At 41.1% G+C, this 19,353-nt stretch overlaps 1 protein-coding gene across 10 annotated transcripts in view; it reads left to right on the plus strand.

Annotated features, from left to right (window-relative positions):
- Positions 1-9,050: 9,050 nt before the first annotated feature.
- epb41l3a (erythrocyte membrane protein band 4.1-like 3a) overlaps positions 9,051-19,353 on the plus strand; it is a 60,756-nt gene continuing 50,453 nt past the window's right edge. For 9 of the 10 annotated variants that reach the window (XM_076971424.1, XM_076971429.1, XM_076971433.1 and 6 more), the window contains exon 1: positions 9,051-9,208. The gene's annotated coding sequence lies outside the window, so the exon portion shown is untranslated. Of the gene's footprint in view, positions 9,209-10,667; positions 10,753-19,353 lie in introns of all 10 variants that reach the window. The other variant, XM_076971425.1, reaches the window with a different exon arrangement.

Raw genomic sequence — 19,353 nt, forward strand, 5'->3', positions numbered from 1 at the left:
GAGGACAAGGCAATCTTTTATAAACAGTTGGAGTCACCTTAGACAACAGTACTATAAACGCAACCCTCTAGTTGAAATGAATGCATGCATGTGTTGTCAAGCACTGTACTGTGACTCTGTAGGGTTACGGTTCCTTGATAAGAGCATTAATGTTTCATGTGATGACGCTGATGATTGACTTCTTAAAGACAACTGAACAGAGATTCAAAGTGTCTTTGATCTTTTAAAACTCTCATGACCAACTATGGGTTTATCCACATCGTTTTAATCAAATAACCACTGTTTACAACCTATGAGGTTTCATGATACCATCTCTACTGACACAGTGACCAGTATGAGAACAGGCTTGAAGATATCAGTTGGCCAGTAACCTTACCACATGAAACAATCACAAAATTAACAGATACGCTGTTTTTGTTGTGCATGTAATGCGAGAGTGGAAGTGAGGTGGTATGTGTTTGTAAACAATCTACGATCAGATTAGTTTCAGATTCCATATGTTAATTATCTTGGTCCTTAAGGCAGACGTCCATAAACGTACTCTGAGAGTCCAAACTTACTCTGAGAGTCCAACCCTGGTCATAATGTAAATCTAGAAGGTGACATCACTATGCTGAAATGCTCCATCTGGTATGGTCCTGATATGGTTTCAGGAGTTAGATGTAGAATGAATGGGCAGAGAACACTTCCCTGTACCATACAGCAGGCCTTCAGCGCCAGACCTGGGGAGCTCTGAGCTGGAACCTGTGGCAAGCATCTCTAGTCTGTGAGGAGGAGCACTAAAGCAGTAATTTCACATTTCCATTTTGGTTTGGATTAGATCTCTCTGCATGCGAAAAATGACTGCTAGCTGAAGTGCTAGATGCCTCAATCAAGCCCTGTCTCTCAGGGACTCTGAGGACCTCCATGATTAGAGACTTGAAAATAATGAACTGTTAGAGATGTTGTATTATTCCAAAGCCGCTTCCAGTGGTTTACGAGCCTTCTTAATTTAGTCCAGTACTGTGTATAATATGGTATGGCCATTGCACTGTACACTAAATGTAAATGAATGTTACAAATAGCCATTCTACATGATTGATTAAAATGCATTTCCATGTATTATCTCTTGTGTTCCTTTACATTCTAGGCAAGGCCAAACATTAGAGACGGCCACAATTTTTAACGTGTCTTAGAAGTATTTGAGCAATAAATAGTGGTTATTCCAAGTGGTTACTCTAAGTCTTCTACACACACAGGCTGGAACGCCTGTTTAAGTTAGACTGCTGAATTAACAGGGACTGATCTAATCTCTTCTGCACTCTTAACATGCAGCTTGCCAAGCACACAGTGCATGAAGATGCCTTTCCTTTCAGAAATGAAGTGTCATTAAATTCTTTGCAAGCACTATTTGTCTGGCTAGAGAGAAGCCTGTTTGCTGTGGCTATGATATCTTGACTGCCTCTTTCTTCAGACATATGAGCTTTGCATGTTTCTACTTGAAGTGCTGTTGGCACAGGGTATAGAATTACAGACTGATCTGTAAGCATGAAGCAAGCTTCATACTTATTTGTGTGTAGTGTCTTGTGACTAGTCTATATTTGGGTTGACTTTCAGCAATGCCATTGGTCAAATACTGATGGTGGGGATTCCACAGCTGGTGAGCCTGCAGAGAGAGGATGTCCCAACTGCTTGTTGTTGTAGTGAGAATGCTGTACTCATACTTGGTTGTGTGGACTGAGAGTCACTGGGCTCTACTGGCAAAACTCTCTCTCTCTTTCTCTCTGTCTCTCTCTGCAGCTTTGAGCATATGTTGAAAAAACACTGGTACCAAAAAAGAAGAGAGTGTAGAAAAGGAACGACTCTCTTCTTTTTTAATACCAGTTGTTTTTTTAACATGGGCTCAAAGCTGCACATCCCTTTGACATTATTAAAATGTGGTTAAACATTGTTGAGGTGGTCAGATTGGGATGTGTATCCTCAAAACAAGGAGACTAATCTAGAAGACCTGCTCAGGCGTGTGTTCATCGCGTCCCTCACGAGCATATTAACTCACACTCCTGTTACACACGACACACTATAGCACTATGTGTGTTACTTTGAGAGGTACTAATACTGTGATAGTTCTGTTGTGCTTTGTGAACAAAATGCTATGGATACTACAGGTAATTCTTTAACCATATTATAGCACCAAACCCAAATATATGTTTACAAAGGCACAGTCCAACTGGAAAGCCTGCATTTCTCTAATACAGCTACATGTCAATGCTACTTAAAGTGTTTTGAGTGGAATTCTGATTCTTATTAGAAAATTACTGTGACAAAACTGGAAAAACACCTGGAATCGTGGACACCTTTGAATGAGATTATGTTCCTTTGTTGCAGCCTTTGAACTGAACAGCCCGCTGCATGAACTGTGGGCCAGTGCATTTCTGGTCATTCATTTGTCATCAGTGTGATATCTGGTGTCTCCTGACTGAAGCTCAGTCCCCTCAGTCTCCTCAGTCTTCCATCAGCTCAGTCTCCCATCAGTCTCCTCAGTCTTCCATCAGCTCAGTCTCCCCTCAGTCTCCTCAGTCTTCCATCAGCTCAGTCTCCCCTCAGTCTCCTCAGTCTTCCATCAGCTCAGTCTCCCATCAGTCTCCTCAGTCTTCCATCAGCTCAGTCTCCCATCAGTCTCCTCAGTCTTCCATCAGCTCAGTCTCCCCTCAGTCTCCTCAGTCTTCCATCAGCTCAGTCTCCCATCAGTCCCATCAGTCTTCCATCAGCTCAGTCTCCCATCAGTCTCCTCAGTCTTCCATCAGCTCAGTCTCCCCTCAGTCTCCTCAGTCTTCCATCAGCTCACTCTCCCATCAGTCTCCTCAGTCTTCCATCAGCTCACTCTCCCATCAGTCTCCTCAGTCTTCCATCAGCTCAGTCTCCCATCAGTCTCCTCAGTCTTCCATCAGCTCAGTCTCCCCTCAGTCTCCTCAGTCTTCCATCAGCTCAGTCTCCCCTCACTCTCCTCAGTCTTCCATCAGCTCACTCTCCCCTCAGTCTCCTCAGTCTTCCATCAGCTCAGTCTCCCCTCAGTCTCCTCAGTCTTCCATCAGCTCACTCTCCCCTCAGTCTCCTCAGTCTTCCATCAGCTCAGTCTCCCATCAGTCCCATCAGTCCCATCAGTCTCCCCTCAGCTCAGTCTCATCAGGAGCTTCTAGTTGGAGTGGGCAGGGTCAGGCTGGTGCTGTAGTAGGTGGGTCAGTCAGACCCAGCGTGATCCAGTTATCGACTGTCTCAATGAATGCTGGATGACAGCTGGTAGAGAAGAGGAAGCTTTTGTGTGTGTGTGTGTGTGTGTGTGTGTGTGTGTGTGTGTGTGTGTGTGTGTGTGTGTGTGTGTGTGTGTGTGTGTGTGTGCGTCACAAACCACTTGACACAGAATTGATTGTGTTCATGTTTCTTTTCTGTATCCGTGTAATGCTTTTTATCAACTTCTTGGTTAACAAAACAACCTTAAACATATGAGCCACATTTCTTCTTTGACTTCAGTATATCTTACAAATGCAGTATATGCATCCAGTTTACAAAAAAAATTACAACGTGGTTGTTATTATCTGTAATAACCACAGTAGATATTTGCTTTGTTGTGACTGTAAAATCTAGAACCTATTACCTAATTGAGGCAATAGTCAAATGGGCTGACATAAAAGTTGTATGGGACTTTTATACAAGAGATGGAGGACAACTGAACCATCACATATCACTAATCCAACCAACTCAATTCCACAGTCAAATGGTCAGTAATGAGACTTGTTGAGTAATGAGCCTCATGGAACTCTGGCATCTGATACTGATTATATTGCAACTCCAGTTCATTACAGTCTGTAGACAATTAGTGGCTTCTGGCAGCCTAAATCGTTTAGATTGTCAGGTAATTTCCAGTACAGTTGATATTCCTCTTGACCCCTATGTGTTCACTAGTTCCACTAGCAACCAATATGAACTATTGCCCACAGGAAAACCCAAACCTAAAAAAGAACAGTTCTCCATCCTACAAACCTACATCATTATTGGAGATCAATTGGCATTGTCATTGTTGAAACTCGATCCAGCACAAAGAGAAGAGCAATGGCGTTTTACCAAGCGTGTGTCTGAAACGACCTATAGCCAGGTTCAGTCGACTCCAGTCTGGTTACTGAGTCTTATTATTATCAAGCTGTTCCTCCTACACAAGCTACCCTAAATACCTGGGTTCAGTGCTCTCTGGGGAAATCACCTGACTGTACAGGACTGTACTGCACTGTAGAACCTACTGTTTTATTCCAAAATAATTCAGCGTCAAAGCATCTTTTTTCACCAAATGCAGTGGAGTGTTTTTTTTCTTCTTTCGTTCTGTGTGCTTTGCATTCTAGTAGAGACTAGGGCCAAGGCAGTGGCACGGAGCTCTGGGGTAACAGAACATGTAGGGCAGATAATAGGACACTTATAGTAGCATGAATAAAACATGACAAATCTCAGAACCCAGCAGAATTGCCAGGTCATTCACACAGTTTGTAAGATCTTTCAAATGATTAAAGATGGGAGCACCAATAATTTACATGCTCAATTATAAGTGTTGTCAGACTTGTGTGTTTTAACTTGTTCAGTTTTAATAGAATGTATACTGTACATGTACACTGTACAAATACTGTGCACATTTTGCAGGGTACAAAGTTTGAATGTACTGGAGAAAATTTAGGGCAATCCCAATCGTGATGAGATGTCTAGATATCAGAGGATGATGTTTGTAGTACAAAGGATGAATGAAATCTGAACTTTAGTTCACTTTGACATTGGGCAGATATTCCAATTTTTAAATGGTGGTGATAAAATTATATCCTTGGCAGCAAGTCAAACCTGACAGACAGTGTTAAAAAATGGCAGACTACAAGAAACATTATAATGGAAGTGTAGAAATCTCATAAATAACTCCCCCAGTGAGCAGACGTGTGGGTGTAATACCAGTCCACTGCCTGGCTGCTCTGATGCAGAGCTCTGTTAGAGTCGGGCTATGAGTTAACTGGCTCCCTCCATGAGAGGTCAGCCTCTCTCACCATCAAAATACTGGCGATATGGAAATTGCCACTCAGTGTGTCCAGGTGGATTGTTTTTAGGTCACTCTGGAATATTTAAATAATCTAGAGCTTAGCAGCTAAGGATATTATGAGTTATTTACCCCCCCGAATTCTAGCGGACAAACAAAATAAATTTGTTATTAGCTTTGTGGAGCAGAAGACAGTTGTGCTGAATAATGACTGTGCTGTTATAGATCAGTTGATGGACCATTTGAGCTTTGTAGAATGAGGGGTGAGTCTGCAGTGGCTCTTCAGTCATTTGTAATCTATGTTCTTGCTAGCTGCTGACCACTGTTTTGATGGAGCTGGTTAAAGAATTTGGGCATATTTGGTTCTGAATATGACTGAATGCTCCACTGACTGTCCTAGTGTGTGGAAATCAGCCAAGCAGTAAATGAATTTGTTCACTCCAGTACCTCTTTTTTCCCACAAGATAATTGTCTTGCCTGTGTTAATGAGGCTGAATTTAATGGAGCGAATGACAAGAGCTCTGAAATGACAAGAGAGCTAAATCTAAAATGACACTTGAAGGGAGAGATAGAAAATTGATTGGCACCTGTTTAACACACATTGTCCTAACTGTTCGTTTGACTTGTCATTGTATTCGGCTGTAGACTGCAGTCTGGTCAGGCTCCTCTGCCCTTGTGCAGTTATGTGATGGGAACCCTGACTAAGGCAGTATTCCAGAGGACCAGACTCATCAGGATGCACAGCAGGGAATACACCAGGATGAGATGGGGGTGGGGTCAGAGGGATGGGGGGGGAGGCAAACGAAAGGCAGAGAACCTGGAGAGAGAGAGAGAGAGAGAGAGAGAGAAAAGGGAAATGAGAGAGAGAGAGAGAGAGAGAGTGAATGAGACTGCCAACATGGGGAGAGAGGTGTAAAGCAAGGAGAGACAGAGAGTGATTGAGAGAGAGGACTGAGGAAAAAAAAACAAGCAAAATCCGGAGAGAGAAAGAGAGCAATAGAGAGATAGATCATGTAGAACGGTAGAGCAGTGCAGGAATGGCAGTAGAACACAGGGATGCCTTGGCTGCAGCGTGGCCGGACGAGGACTGAATACTGCAACCCTGGCAGGGCTCATTACTGGAGCCGCCCAGCTTTATGAATGCAGTCAGGCATAGCACTGTGCTAGCACAATGCTAGTGCTGTGCTAATGCTGTGCTAACATTGTGCAGTGCTGGCCCTGTGAATCAGCCTTTCAGCAGTGGAATCTGCCATTCCTGTAACCTCACATAATAAGTGTTATAGACATGGACCAAAAGGCAATTTAAGGCAAGCACTCTTTAAGACTGCCCCTTTGTGTGGTCAGTGATATTGGGTAAATATCAGCCCGCTGTCCCATAGGTTGAGCTGCCAGATTATGTCTGGCAGTGCCAGCAGGACCAAGGTTGCTGGTTCCTGTAGGTCACCCTGCATTAGGGTTGCAGCGGTAACCGGTTTCACGGTATACCACGGTATTAAAATGCACGGTTATCATACCGTGTGCGTTTGCTTATTACCGGTAAAAAGCAAGCCAGCGGAGAAACTGACCCGCGCATGCGCAACTCCGCTCCGGTTCAGCTACTCAGCACACAGCAGTGAGAATGGCAGAAAGTGCATCAGACTTAACACATTTTTTAACAAAAAAAAAGCTAAACTAAAATCAGTGGCGAAAATGACGGAATCGCGGTGGCTCCGCCCGTGCGCGAGGGTCTCGCGCGCTGTTGATTCGCGAGGTCGTGCACCTCTCGAATTTTGTAACTTTGCGCGCGCCGCGTCTCAGCGCAATGAACAAAGTCATGTTTGCAGGATTCATACACGTTTAAAAGGTGGAATTAAAACACTTGTACGTCACTTTAAAGGTCCGTTTCAATATTTCCCAGCACCTTAAACTTAATTAAGTTAAATATTTATACATATACTCGAAATAATTCGCTTTTTCATCACATTATTTAATGGTTGTTTATTTCCAAAACGCCCAATCTTAACGTCTTCACGTTCTCTCATGTTTCGTCCTGGAATTAAAAGAGGCTCGTATTTGTTAACGTAAGACAAAAGAACTGTGCGGAGTCGCGTGCTACGGTCACTAGTGAAAGTATAAACCTAGCTTTTTATGGTCCTTGCTTTCACTGGACGTGAAAGACGCTATTAATTTACATGCGTTCAAATTCTAACGTACCTGTTTTTGATATGTTAAAACCAGACTCGGTGTGAAAACCTTAAAATAGAAATCTATTGTGATGATGTCAGAAATAAATCCTCTCTTCCTGCAGTATTTGGCAGTACAACGGACGTTTACAACAGTTGTTGATCAGACACTGACCCAGGCTGAGTTTATCAGATATTAAATAATTTAAACTTAAATAATTGTACTGAAATCCATGATTTAGGTTTCTCTAATTTTGCAGTATTTATATAAACATGTGTACAGCTTATTTTTTTAAAGGACACATTTTGTATACAATAGTTCCAGGTTTCTACAATAAATAGTTAATTGAACAAAAATAACTTGTTGTAATTTCTTTAAGGGTCGGTGTATCTTTTAATAATATACAAACTAACTGTGATACCGTGATAACCGTGATACCGCGGTATTTTCTGAGACAGTTATCATACCGTGAAAATCTCATACCGTTGCAACCCTACCCTGCATGTCCTTGTCCATATGTGTCTGGTAGTGATCCAGATCCATCTCACTGCCCAATGTCTTGTGGAGATGACGGCTACCGTGGTCATTAAAAGCTATAAGACAAATAATAGAGTTCATAGAGAGTTCACTGCAGCAGTGATATGGGACTGGTGCTGCCCTGATTCTTGGTCAAACTCTTGTGCATGTTGTTGTTGGCTATCAGAATTTTGCCATGCAATGCAGTGAAGGAAATCACAAGCAGGCAGTTTTAGGGATGCACAGTACTTATATTTTTAAGATGCTAAATTAGGTGAATGGCATGTTTGAATATAGTTAAAAGATCTCATACCTGGTATAAGCACTAAATTGCATGAATCACCAAATCTTATTAAATGACAATAACTATCAGCAGATTTGATAGGTATAGTGTACACAGCTCCCATACTGTTTGGACAGTTACACATCACATGGTCTGCCATGCTGTTAGAGTATATGTTCTGCTGCATCTCATTAGCCCTGATGTCATGCTAATACATATTCTAATAGTCAGATGGGGCCAGATGGATTTTTTGTGCATAGTTGTGTATATAACAAATTTGAAATCTATCAATGGTTGAGGTAGTTCAAATGTTTAAAAAAATCAGACCTCTGTATAAAATAATCAGCAAAATATTTATTTCACATATGAAAAACTTTAAATGATAAGATTATGTGAAATGTTACACGTGCTTCACTGTGAATAAAAGCCAAATAAATAAGGATGAAATTACACTGTTGTGATGGGAAGGTTATAATGCAGATGTTGTCACAACAGTATACTGTAGTGATATTAATCTTCTTCTTACAGTTTGCTTCAAGCATTTTATTAGTCAAACAAAACTGGAGATTTGTGTAATAGATCTACACATGTTGTGTACTATGCATGTGGAAAAGGTGTACTGTATTAGACATGTACACTAGGTAGCCCTTCACACTGGCATGACTAAGAGTTCATAATACAACAATCCTGTTTATCTAAAAATTTCAAACTTAACAAACATGAGATTGTTGCAAGCACATGTCGAACTATACAGCATAGTTATGGTTTATTGATCTCTCCAGTCTTTAAGCAGTAAAACAAACAATGATTAGGCTACTACATTGTACTACTACTATTACTACTACTACTACTACTACTAATAATAATAATAATAATAATAATAAAGTATAAATATTTATTATTATTATTATTATTATTATTATTATTATTATTATTATTATTATTATTATAGTAAATGTTTTCTTTTAATAGCAAATTAATTAAATGAGCGATTTGTTTTGTTTTGGATAGACTTGCAGTGTGCAGGAGCTACATAAGTTGGTAAGAAGGCGTTGAGTAAGGGTTGATAAGTATCCCAGAATCCTGCGCTGTCTCTGTAGTGTGGCCAGTCAGCCGGGCTGCTGCAGGCAGGGGCGCACAAGGGGACACACACACCGCCGGGCGACCGCACAACATCTCACCCTTGATACGACACAGCAGAGTCGGTAAATATACATCTTTGCTATTCATAATCTCATTTTCGGTCGTATGTAACCGTGTTGTCAGTAGCAGAGAGATGTATTTGGGGAGCGCAAAGCGCAGTACCGTTATAGCTTATAGATGACGGCGCGCGCCCTAAACTACACGCAGGTGTTTAATTACAATGATCGTTTAGATACGACGCGTCCTCGCGCTCCTCGTATTACACGAACACCGCCTCGTAGATTAACGCGTCTAGATTTGTGATGTGTGCGACCTCGCAAATACCTTTAGGTCGCTATAATGCCTCAAATTACGCATCTTCTATATAGCCTATAAATAACAATGCTTCAAACATTAAGTAGCTGCCCTCTAGCCCGTGTTTTTCTGCAACATTAGGGTGTAGTGGCGTTTGTAGGGCTCATGGCGGGTTGTAGATGTCTGGACGTCCCTGATAAGCGGCCGGTTCGTATCGCTGGTGTCACAGTTCCTCCTCAAGTTCACCGGCCTCGGGTGTAGAGACGAGCTTCTGCAATGCGGTGGGTGTGGCGCGGTCGCGCTGCACTTAAGACTGTTCGGTGGATGTGCCCTCGGTTCGCGTCTAATATGATGGTTTTGTCCCCCCTGTGTGGTGTTCACATGAGTAATACGTGTCCTGGCCCGGTATAAACGTCCTGGCCCGGTATACACGTCCTGGCCCGGTATACGTCCCCAGTGCTGCAGTAACACCGACACAGGTGCGGTTTAAGTGCTTAGGGCCTCGTCTGGGTGCAGATGTAAGCCCTGCTGCCACTTTAGCAGGGTGTGTGGAGTTAGACTTCCTTTGTCATAGTGTTTTATAAAAACTACGTTTAATTCACAAGTTTGTTTGGGGTTTATTTGTGTCACGCTTCTTTAGCCAATGTATGCAAATGTTTGTGAACAGTGTATTTGAAAGTGGCTGATGGAGCTGCCTATATCGTCAGTGTGGCTAACTGCAAATATAAAATAATGTAATAGTAATTCTATCAACCTTATTCCAAAGTATTGGTAGTTGCCATTATAAGTGAGACAAATTCATGCTGAATTGTTAAAATGAAGAGGTTTAGCAACTGATCATGCCTGTGTGTATTTATATAATAATTTATATTAAGCTAATTATTCCCTGAATGGGTATTATGTGCATTGTGGATTAGATAGCACCACCCAGTGGGGGTGCATGTTACTGTTTCCAGTAACTGTCGTTGTCGGTAGAGTAACTTTATTAAGGCCATCCTAACACACCACAGTGTCAGAATCCTGAACCTGGCACCCAAGCCTGAAACAAGGAACTCACAGGAATTCAACAGAAAGATAGAGAATGAGGGAAAGTTGCCCAAGTGGCACAGCTAGCACTCACATGAAATGAGACATGTGAGAAATGACATTTTACAGTGCTTATACTCATTAGAATTGGGACACATTAGAACTGTACAAGCCCCCATCTGAGTATGCTTCCACCCATAGGTTTAGAACGACCTTTAAGAATTTAGAAGAACCTATTATTTTCTTGCAAGCACCGGACCCACTAGCATGATGTCAAAACTAAGAGGTAAGAACGTAAACTGATCTGTTGTTGGCTGCACAGACCAGCAAAAAGCTTTATGTCAGCCCCCTGCCTCGGAGGACAGAAAAGCTGAGTGGATAAAATGTATTTTTGATGACAATATCCCAGCTACAGTCGGCAAAAACATGTATGTGTGTGCTGCCCATTTTGAGTCTGACTGCTTTTCCAATCTGGGTCAGCACTGGCAATGAAACTTGCCATAAAAGTGGAAGCAATGCAAACTGGCTGCTGCAAAAATTGAGACTAGGGAAATGTAAGTATTTATAATATTATGCTATGTGTTTCTTTGGCTGTTTAGCACTAGCTTTCACTAGCAGCTGGGCTAACAGATGGAATTTTCTAGAAAGTTGTTGCCGATACGTGCTGTAGGATCCACAGTCGGATCTAATGGTTTGTTAGTTGAATGTCTTTATGATGAACTTCATGGAATAATGTGAAAGTAAAATGAGAAAATGGGTGTAGATGTCACCAGAATATTCCTTGCTGCTGATCTTACAGAGATTTGCAAGAGATTTCACCCCAGCACCCTGTCCTGAATTGTAGCTGGTCGGCATTCAAGGTTTCTCTTAGGTAATCAGGGTTAGTGACTCTAGCATGTTGTGCTATGGGAAAATGTGCTTTATATCTATATCTAATTGGGTACGTACTTGTATTGGCACACACCATGGAAGAGGGGATTTAGGGCGAGAAGTGGCTCATTATCGTTTAAAGATATAGGCACTCAGGCCAGCTGTTCTGAACAGAGGTGTTTAAACAGGGTGAAATGAGTGCTGTGGTGCATGATGCTTGTGGTATTTTCACCACATAGTGCCACAGACACATTTCATTAAGACCTCATGGAACTGTGGTAAATTGTTTAAAACTGTGTAATATGTAGCTGTTAAAGCTAAAAAAGCAGCAAAATGGGTCATTGTCAAATGCTGCCACTATAGACGTAGACAAAACCAGTTCAAATGATCAGAGAAATACAGGATTAGGGTGCGGCGATATGAGCTCAAATCAGTATAATGATTAATTGGACATTTTACTTTGATTATGATTAATAAACAATTTTGGGTTTTTTGCTGGGTTTTTTTTTTTTGGCCTTATAGTTCACTGACAAGTGTTCAGCAATTAAAGCTGGGCTATTTTTTCTAATGAAAGAGATCGTATTGTTGTGATTATAAAATTTACAAAAAAGTTGCTTCACTGTCGCTGACTGGATGGAGCGGAGTCACAGACTACACGTGCAGTAGAATTTTTAGTATTCTATATAGTAGAAAGTATATGAACAGTTAAATATATTTAACATATATTTATATGTTATAACATATTTATATTAAGTATATGTTAAGAAATATATGTTATATGATATAATTTAAAGCCAAAAACATAAATAACGACATGGGCAAAGTTATGTCGTTTTCAATGTACGATGAAATTCGATGAATTGCCCAGACCTATTATGGGTTGCAAGCAGAGTAAAATCAAGTCAACAGGCTCATTTATATGATGGAGATGAAGCTGAGGACATTTCAGATCACTCAGCTGACATCCAGTCAGCCAGTGAGTACAGAGCAATTAGTTAGACGGCTCAAAGAAACATAATATTTGAACATGCGAAGTTTAATTAGATACACTGGGAGTCAGGAGAGAGTGCCAACAGCTTTAGAATTGTTTTGCTTTGCCTAGCAGAGTTTTGCGGCTGTGAACAATTGCAAAATGAAATGATTAGGGTTAGATCAGTTAAATTGTAAGATTGTAAGAAACAATCTGAGCAATTGCCATTGGACCCAGGGCTTGCCTTGGTAAAAGCTATCACGCACATTCACCAAAATGGTGAAAAAGCATCAAGAGAAAATCAACTTTAAAGGTGAAGCAGCTGTGGACATTATTGTGGCGTTGTGGTGTTTGCACATAGCAGAGGGCACTTCAGAATACCTGGCAAACATATTGGCTACAGGGAGCTACTCCATGTAAAAGGTGCAACAAAGTGTCGACTGACAATAAATAGTGTCTAGCAGAAGAGGCACACTGCCACCAGTGCAGGAAGAAAGGGCAATGTGCTCAAATGTGCAGAGCTGTCGGTGAAATGTCCATGAATAACAAAAGAGAAAAGAGGCAGCACAGTTTTTGGTAGAGTAAACAGATGCATCAGATGCTCTGACTGATAAAACTAAAAGTCAACAACAGCGATGTGCTATTGAAAGTGGATAATTGAGCAGGTTTTAGAGTGGTACCAGAAGAGCTATATAAGAAAGGAATATTCAGAAGACTGCAATAAAAAAAACCCAACAAATATATTTCATGGGCTAGGTCAAGATACAATGCGTATTTTTGGTATGTTCAGTCATGCTCAGCATGAAGCATAAGAGCAGTTGTGTCAGGTGTGAAGGCTTCCCTTTGGAGAAGGCTAGCAAGTCAGGCACTAGGAGATTACTGGGATTGACATAGTGAGCTTGAATTGTCATTAGTCTGTGATGACAATTTGCTCAAATTGCTCTAAAATGCCACTTTTTTTCAATGTCAGCTCCATGTCACCCCTAATGTTAAAAGTAAAATAGGAACTGAAAGTATGGAGCAGCAAGGAGTGATCTCAAAGGAAGAGCAACCACCAGATTGATGCACAAGAATGGTTGTTGTCCCACACCTCAGTGGTGCAATAGCATGTGTTGACTTAACAAAGTTGAAGAATAAAGGAGTGTAAAAGGCAGACACTCCTTAAGTCTGTTGAACTCACAATCGGGCAAGTGGAGGAACAAAGTCTTTTTTTTTTCATTTAATTTAGAAATTAGGTGGAAGTGGGAGATCCCACTCACCAAGAAATTTGCCCTGCTCATGACTTTAATTGCCATGTTTGGAAAGATATTGCAAAAAAAGATAATGCAAACCCCGGAGGATATGCCGGGAGGTTGATGCCACACAAATTACACATTGGTCTTTGGAGCAATTCAGACAGAGCATGATCAGAACCTTTATGCTATATTCAAAAAACTACAAAGAAAAATAAAACAGGGATAATGTTGAATCAGAAATATTGCTTATCCATGGACCACATCACCAATGGTTAAGGTGTGCATGCAGTTCAAGATAATATAAGAGCAATCACAAATGAATGTGAGAACAAACAACTTCTAATGCGATCAGTAACCAACCACCTTAAGATATTTCTCCTTCACCTTGCGGAGAAGACACAGTAGAGAGATCTAGTGCAGAAAGATAATGTGTGGTCAGGTATTGGTACACAACTCCAAAAGCTGGTGGCAAACAGTGACATATGTGAAGTGAATGTACCAATGGCAAGGTCAATTTGGTGACTTTGTTTGTTTAATTGTTTACTTTCCCAAAAGACCATGGACAAAAGTTGGGTTATAACTAATGGTCCACAGTTCACTAGTTAGTGTTTTCAGACATTCTCATAAGACTTTTGCAATTACCAGTACAAGATTTCAATAGGCTTATTTTGAGGCAGAGAGGGCAGTGAAAAACATGAAGGCTGGTTCTCATGGCAAATCATGTAAATCCAACATAGTTCATAGGTGATAGTTCAGCTGAACTCCTGATGGGAAAGACGTTTTACACTATCATACCTGTCACTCAATCCACTTTAGACCCATGTTGAATTGATCTCCATAAGCTGAAATTGGGGGTGGAAAGTGTGGAGACAGGAACAGTCAAGATAGTTCAACAGATAACACCAAGCATGTTCCTTACAGTGAGCACGTGTGATTCAAAGACACCATAAAAGGGACAATGCTCACACACCAAAAGTCCAAGATCTTAATTTGTGACCTCATAAAATGGAGTTTGCGCTATAACTGCGCTCACTTACCTCCACCTGTCTCTCCACCAGGACATAGAGTCTTACCTTGACCTGAACACTCACCTCCATTGATCACAAACTCAAACTCAAGTTCCAGACTCATATACAAGGGAAAGAAACCCCACACAGTACACGAGTGAATATGAGTTATTTGCAAAGGGGAAGAATACATCCCTACACTCAGTGGAAGAAATGGGTGATCTACTTCACGCCTTCTAGATAGCTGCATGGGAAAAACAGTGTTTCAAAGAAACTTTGCATGTAAATAAGACTATTATGTTCATTTCCTTTATGAGATTGGTTCCATAGTTAAATGAGTAGATGAGATGATTTAACTCCCAGAGGGGTTGTAGTGTTAGAGGTTAAATAGTACCACCCAGTGAGATGACTCCACACCGTGTGAGAATCCTGCAGGTAAACAGGAACTGAAACATTATTTATTTTGAATAATGTTCACAATGGTGCACAGAGGCATGAACTCCTGCATAAATCTCAGGAAAACGTCCGTCTCCATTTTCAGAGGTAATCACTGATGTTAGAATTTGGATATCTGCTGTGAAGTCAGTTGGCCATATCAGCCTCATAAACATAATCAATATAGTAATATAATAATAATAATAATAATAATATAATAATAATAATAATAATAATAAAACTGTGACGGGCAGTGTGACTATAACAAGTTATTCTGTGCTTTTACATACAATTTCTTACTGTGTGCTTTTACATAAAATTAATCTTGGATATATGACCAAGTATACAGACATTTCTGTAATTTCTTTAGATCATGTTATCGTTTTGAAAAATAAATCTGTTTACATAATAAAGAACCAATAACCAATAACAATGTGATGCTGGGGTGTGGGATAAAGACGATGCACAAAGTCCTATCTTCGGCGCAAACGTCACTTTTATTAAACATACAAAATAGCGCAGACAGCACACGTATAACACACATCTAACATGAAGTATGACTACAACAAAGACGAGCACGGGACACTGCGCGAACGCACAATAAATAGACAAAACCACATGAGCCCCAAGTGATCACGAGACGAGCCACAGGTGAGACCAATGAACACATCCAGACATATTCACACCCATGAAGATCCACAGACACAGACGTCTAGACGTAGACGACATAAACACACGCCCAAAGGGGAGGGGTCACGGGCTGTACCGTGACAAGCAGTCTTAAAATGTGGACCAGATCACTTCATAGAACTGTTTGTAGGATTACGTTAACTCATAGGAATAGTTTTAGGGGTGGGGACACATTTAATATTCCCCATAAAGTTGAAATGAAACCTGTGCCATTGTATTAGATCTTAATCTTCATACATTACTGCATGGCAAGATTCTTGTTTATGTGATGGGATTGTGTGAAAGTTCAAGTAACAGGTTGTTGAGTCTGCACATTTTGTGGATTACCAGTTGCTAAAGTCAAACAGATGATGTGACACAACAGAAAATGATCAGGAACACGAGGGTTCTGCAAAAGTTCATCTCACATTAAACTGCACAGAATAGAAGGCATTTAGTTACATGATACAAAATGTATAAACATGAAGCTGCAAAAATTGCTTTTTGGCATACACTGTACCATAGCAATATAGTGAGTACATGCAGCAGCAATTGGGGTAAATGGTCATCTGCTGCCTTTCCTTCATAAAGTAATAAGTCTAAGTGCAAAACAGTTTGCTTTGGCTGACCGTTCTCTGACATTTCTAAAGGGCAGCCAACCTTGAAATGTGCTGTGTCAATGTCATAATTCAGTCAGGATCCTATTTTCACTTAAGCAGAAGTTTCTGGGATCTTGCGGCTGTCCCAATCTGATTAGGTTGGACTCCTGGTGCAGAGAAAGGATGTCTCCCACTGTGTAGTGTCAGAGGACTTACTATTTCTGATGCTAATGTTCAGGAGTAGTAGGCCCCTACCTCAAAAATGAAACATTTCACACAGTGCCACAGTTTGGCCCAGATTTCTTTACAGAATCAATTCATACTTAGTTTATTTAGGTAGGATACAGTTAAAGCTCCTAGGTTTTTATGATGCTCAATCTGGAATGAATTAATTAGAGATGCTGTCACATTTATACACACTTTCTTGGTCTATTTAGGCAATTTGAAAACAAAAGAGAAAAAAACAAAAACAAAATACTACCAATGTTATAGTTGAAAAGGGACAATATGAGAAGAATATGGGACTATGGGACTTAAGGTCTTTAAAAAATTATTTGAGATGTTATTATAAATGGAACTGCAACAAATTCTATAGTTGTATGAAATCTGGATAAATTGTTTTTTATTTTATTTTATTTATGATAATATATGGCAGAGTAAATGGGTTACTAATACACATTAATAGATCATATAAAATATCGTATTTGCTAAATGTTTAACAAAATGCCAGAGTCAAAAAAACTGTATGCACACTGTAAAAGTAAAAGTAGCACCACAAGTGTACATACATCATTGCTGCATCCAGGGCCGGAGTGGGCCACTTTTTCAGCCTGGGAGTTTCATGCCCAAATCCGGCCCAAAATTATTTTTCCCTCCCAATCGGCCCAAACTAGAGATTGACATGAGCCAGCCCATTGGGAATCCTCCCGAATACTCGATTAGCCACTCCGGCTCTGGCTGCATCTGCTGATATCTAAACAATGGACCTGTTTTCAGGAGCGATTCAGCAGCACAAGCTTAGTAACTTCACATCTTCAACTGCAAACTGAACCTGGCCTGTTGACTCGGGGAGAAACTGGAATGTAATGCTGAAGCTAAGATACATCCAGAGCAGAGCAGCCTCATTTATCACACCTGAGATCAAATTGTCATGTCACTCTCATTAGCTTGTGGTCATGCTTTCATTAGTTAGGATGGAAGGTAGTTGGGCTTGTCTCAGCATCAGGACCCTGTTGAGTAAGGGAATGTTCCACCAATCCTAGCAACTGGTGGGTCATGTCAGCTGCATGAGTCCACAACCTATGGCATATGCCGACCGAAATGAATGAAAGAATTATAAAATAGTAATAATGATGTGGTCTAAATGAATGTGTTACAATTGATCATTCAAATTGATTAATTACTTGTCCATGGGCATACAATACATTTTCCATTCAGTACTGATTGATTCAATGACTATATTAAATGTTTGTCTGTGACTCTGCAGCTTGATTGGATATGAGGGTAGATGTTCATGTTGTAGCTGAAACAATGAGGACTTGGAACGATTGACAGAATCTGTGCTGCAAGACTTTACATCATCAAGACTTTACATCTCTGTTTCAATCATTTATTACAGTAAATGTACAATAATGTGACCAGTTGTGTGCCATTTTGAATTTAATTTGAATGATCAGGATAGTAATCCTAGTTTTTCAATTCTTTTTTTTTTATCGTGCAGCAGTGTGGAGGTGAATTTGAACTGTGAATTACATTTGAGATCATCCACAGCCATGCTGAGCACTGAAGTGGATTTCTGTCTGACGCAGGGTCCTGTGATGGTAGTTTTCAGTGTTCTTCTGCGTGCGTCTGGGTTGGGGTGTAAATTGTGTGTATTTTGAGGTGGAGACTCCACAGGAGACTGTGTTGATTTCTGTTGGATACTGAAGAGACACATGGGACAGAGTTAGAGGGACAGCTGGACTGATGGTGTAGTGGGTAATTGGTTGAAGCACTTCTGGGCTGGTTCTGCAGTCACTAGCCTGAGGGAAGACACAACAGAGGTGTGATAAAGGGTGCCAGGTGGCTGAGGATGCAGCAGAGATGTGGGGTAGGGCACCAGGTGGGTGAATAAGGCAAAAGGAGTCGTTTGTTGGAATCAGAAGTTATGCAGTTTAAAGAGGTGTTTTTGAAACTCAAGAGATTTTTTTCTGTTCATGTTATGCCTGACAGTCACATCTGACTATGACTCATCTGCGTTACTATAACCTAGAGGTGGCAAATATGATTTTATGATAAATTATGTCTGTAACACTCTGGGTGTCAGTGAGCAATAAGGCGGACACAAACACAGAGAAGAGCCAGATTTATTGGCTCTATATTTATTTATTACCGAGAAACCAAAAGACAAATACCAGACAAAGCACAACCAGAAAATCAACCAAACACACACAAAGGAACACCAGAAACAGACAAACCAGGCAAACCAGACAAATTAAAAGACAACAACGGAAGAGAAGAGAAGAGGCAGAGGAAATCAAAGGGAAACCAGAGGACAAAGGAACTGAAAGGACAGAAGACACAGGAGAAGACAGAGAAATGGGCAAACCAGGAACAGACACAGGAGTGGAAGCAGACGCAGAAACACAACCAGGAACACAAGCACGCGGATGACGAACAGGCCGACAAGAGGGGGGAGGAGCAACATCGCAAAAAGGGCGTCGACGTCTGGGAGGAGGCAAAGCAGGAGGATGAAAACCCCACAAAGACCACGCAACAGACAAGGGAACAGACACAGAAACAGGAACAGGCACAGACACCAAAGGAGACACAGGAACCGAAACCATAACATAACATGGGCACACCACCAAAAACAAAGCCAGGCAAGACGGCAAAAACAACGAACCAGAAAATACAGAAACAACAGAGGAGGGCAGGAAGGGTGGGAACCGAGGCCTATCGGGACACATAGGCGGGCCCGGATTCGTAGGAGGTGCTGTGGGGACGTCCAGCGGCGGTGGGTCCGCATTCACCGGAGGCACGACGACGACATTCAGCTGCGGCAGGCACATGGTTACCGGGGGCGTGGCATCTCGAGCGTGTGACGACCCACTCAGGGTCTTC

Source organism: Brachyhypopomus gauderio, chromosome 13, assembly GCF_052324685.1.
Source record: "Brachyhypopomus gauderio isolate BG-103 chromosome 13, BGAUD_0.2, whole genome shotgun sequence".
Taxonomy (NCBI): Eukaryota; Metazoa; Chordata; class Actinopteri; order Gymnotiformes; family Hypopomidae; genus Brachyhypopomus; species Brachyhypopomus gauderio.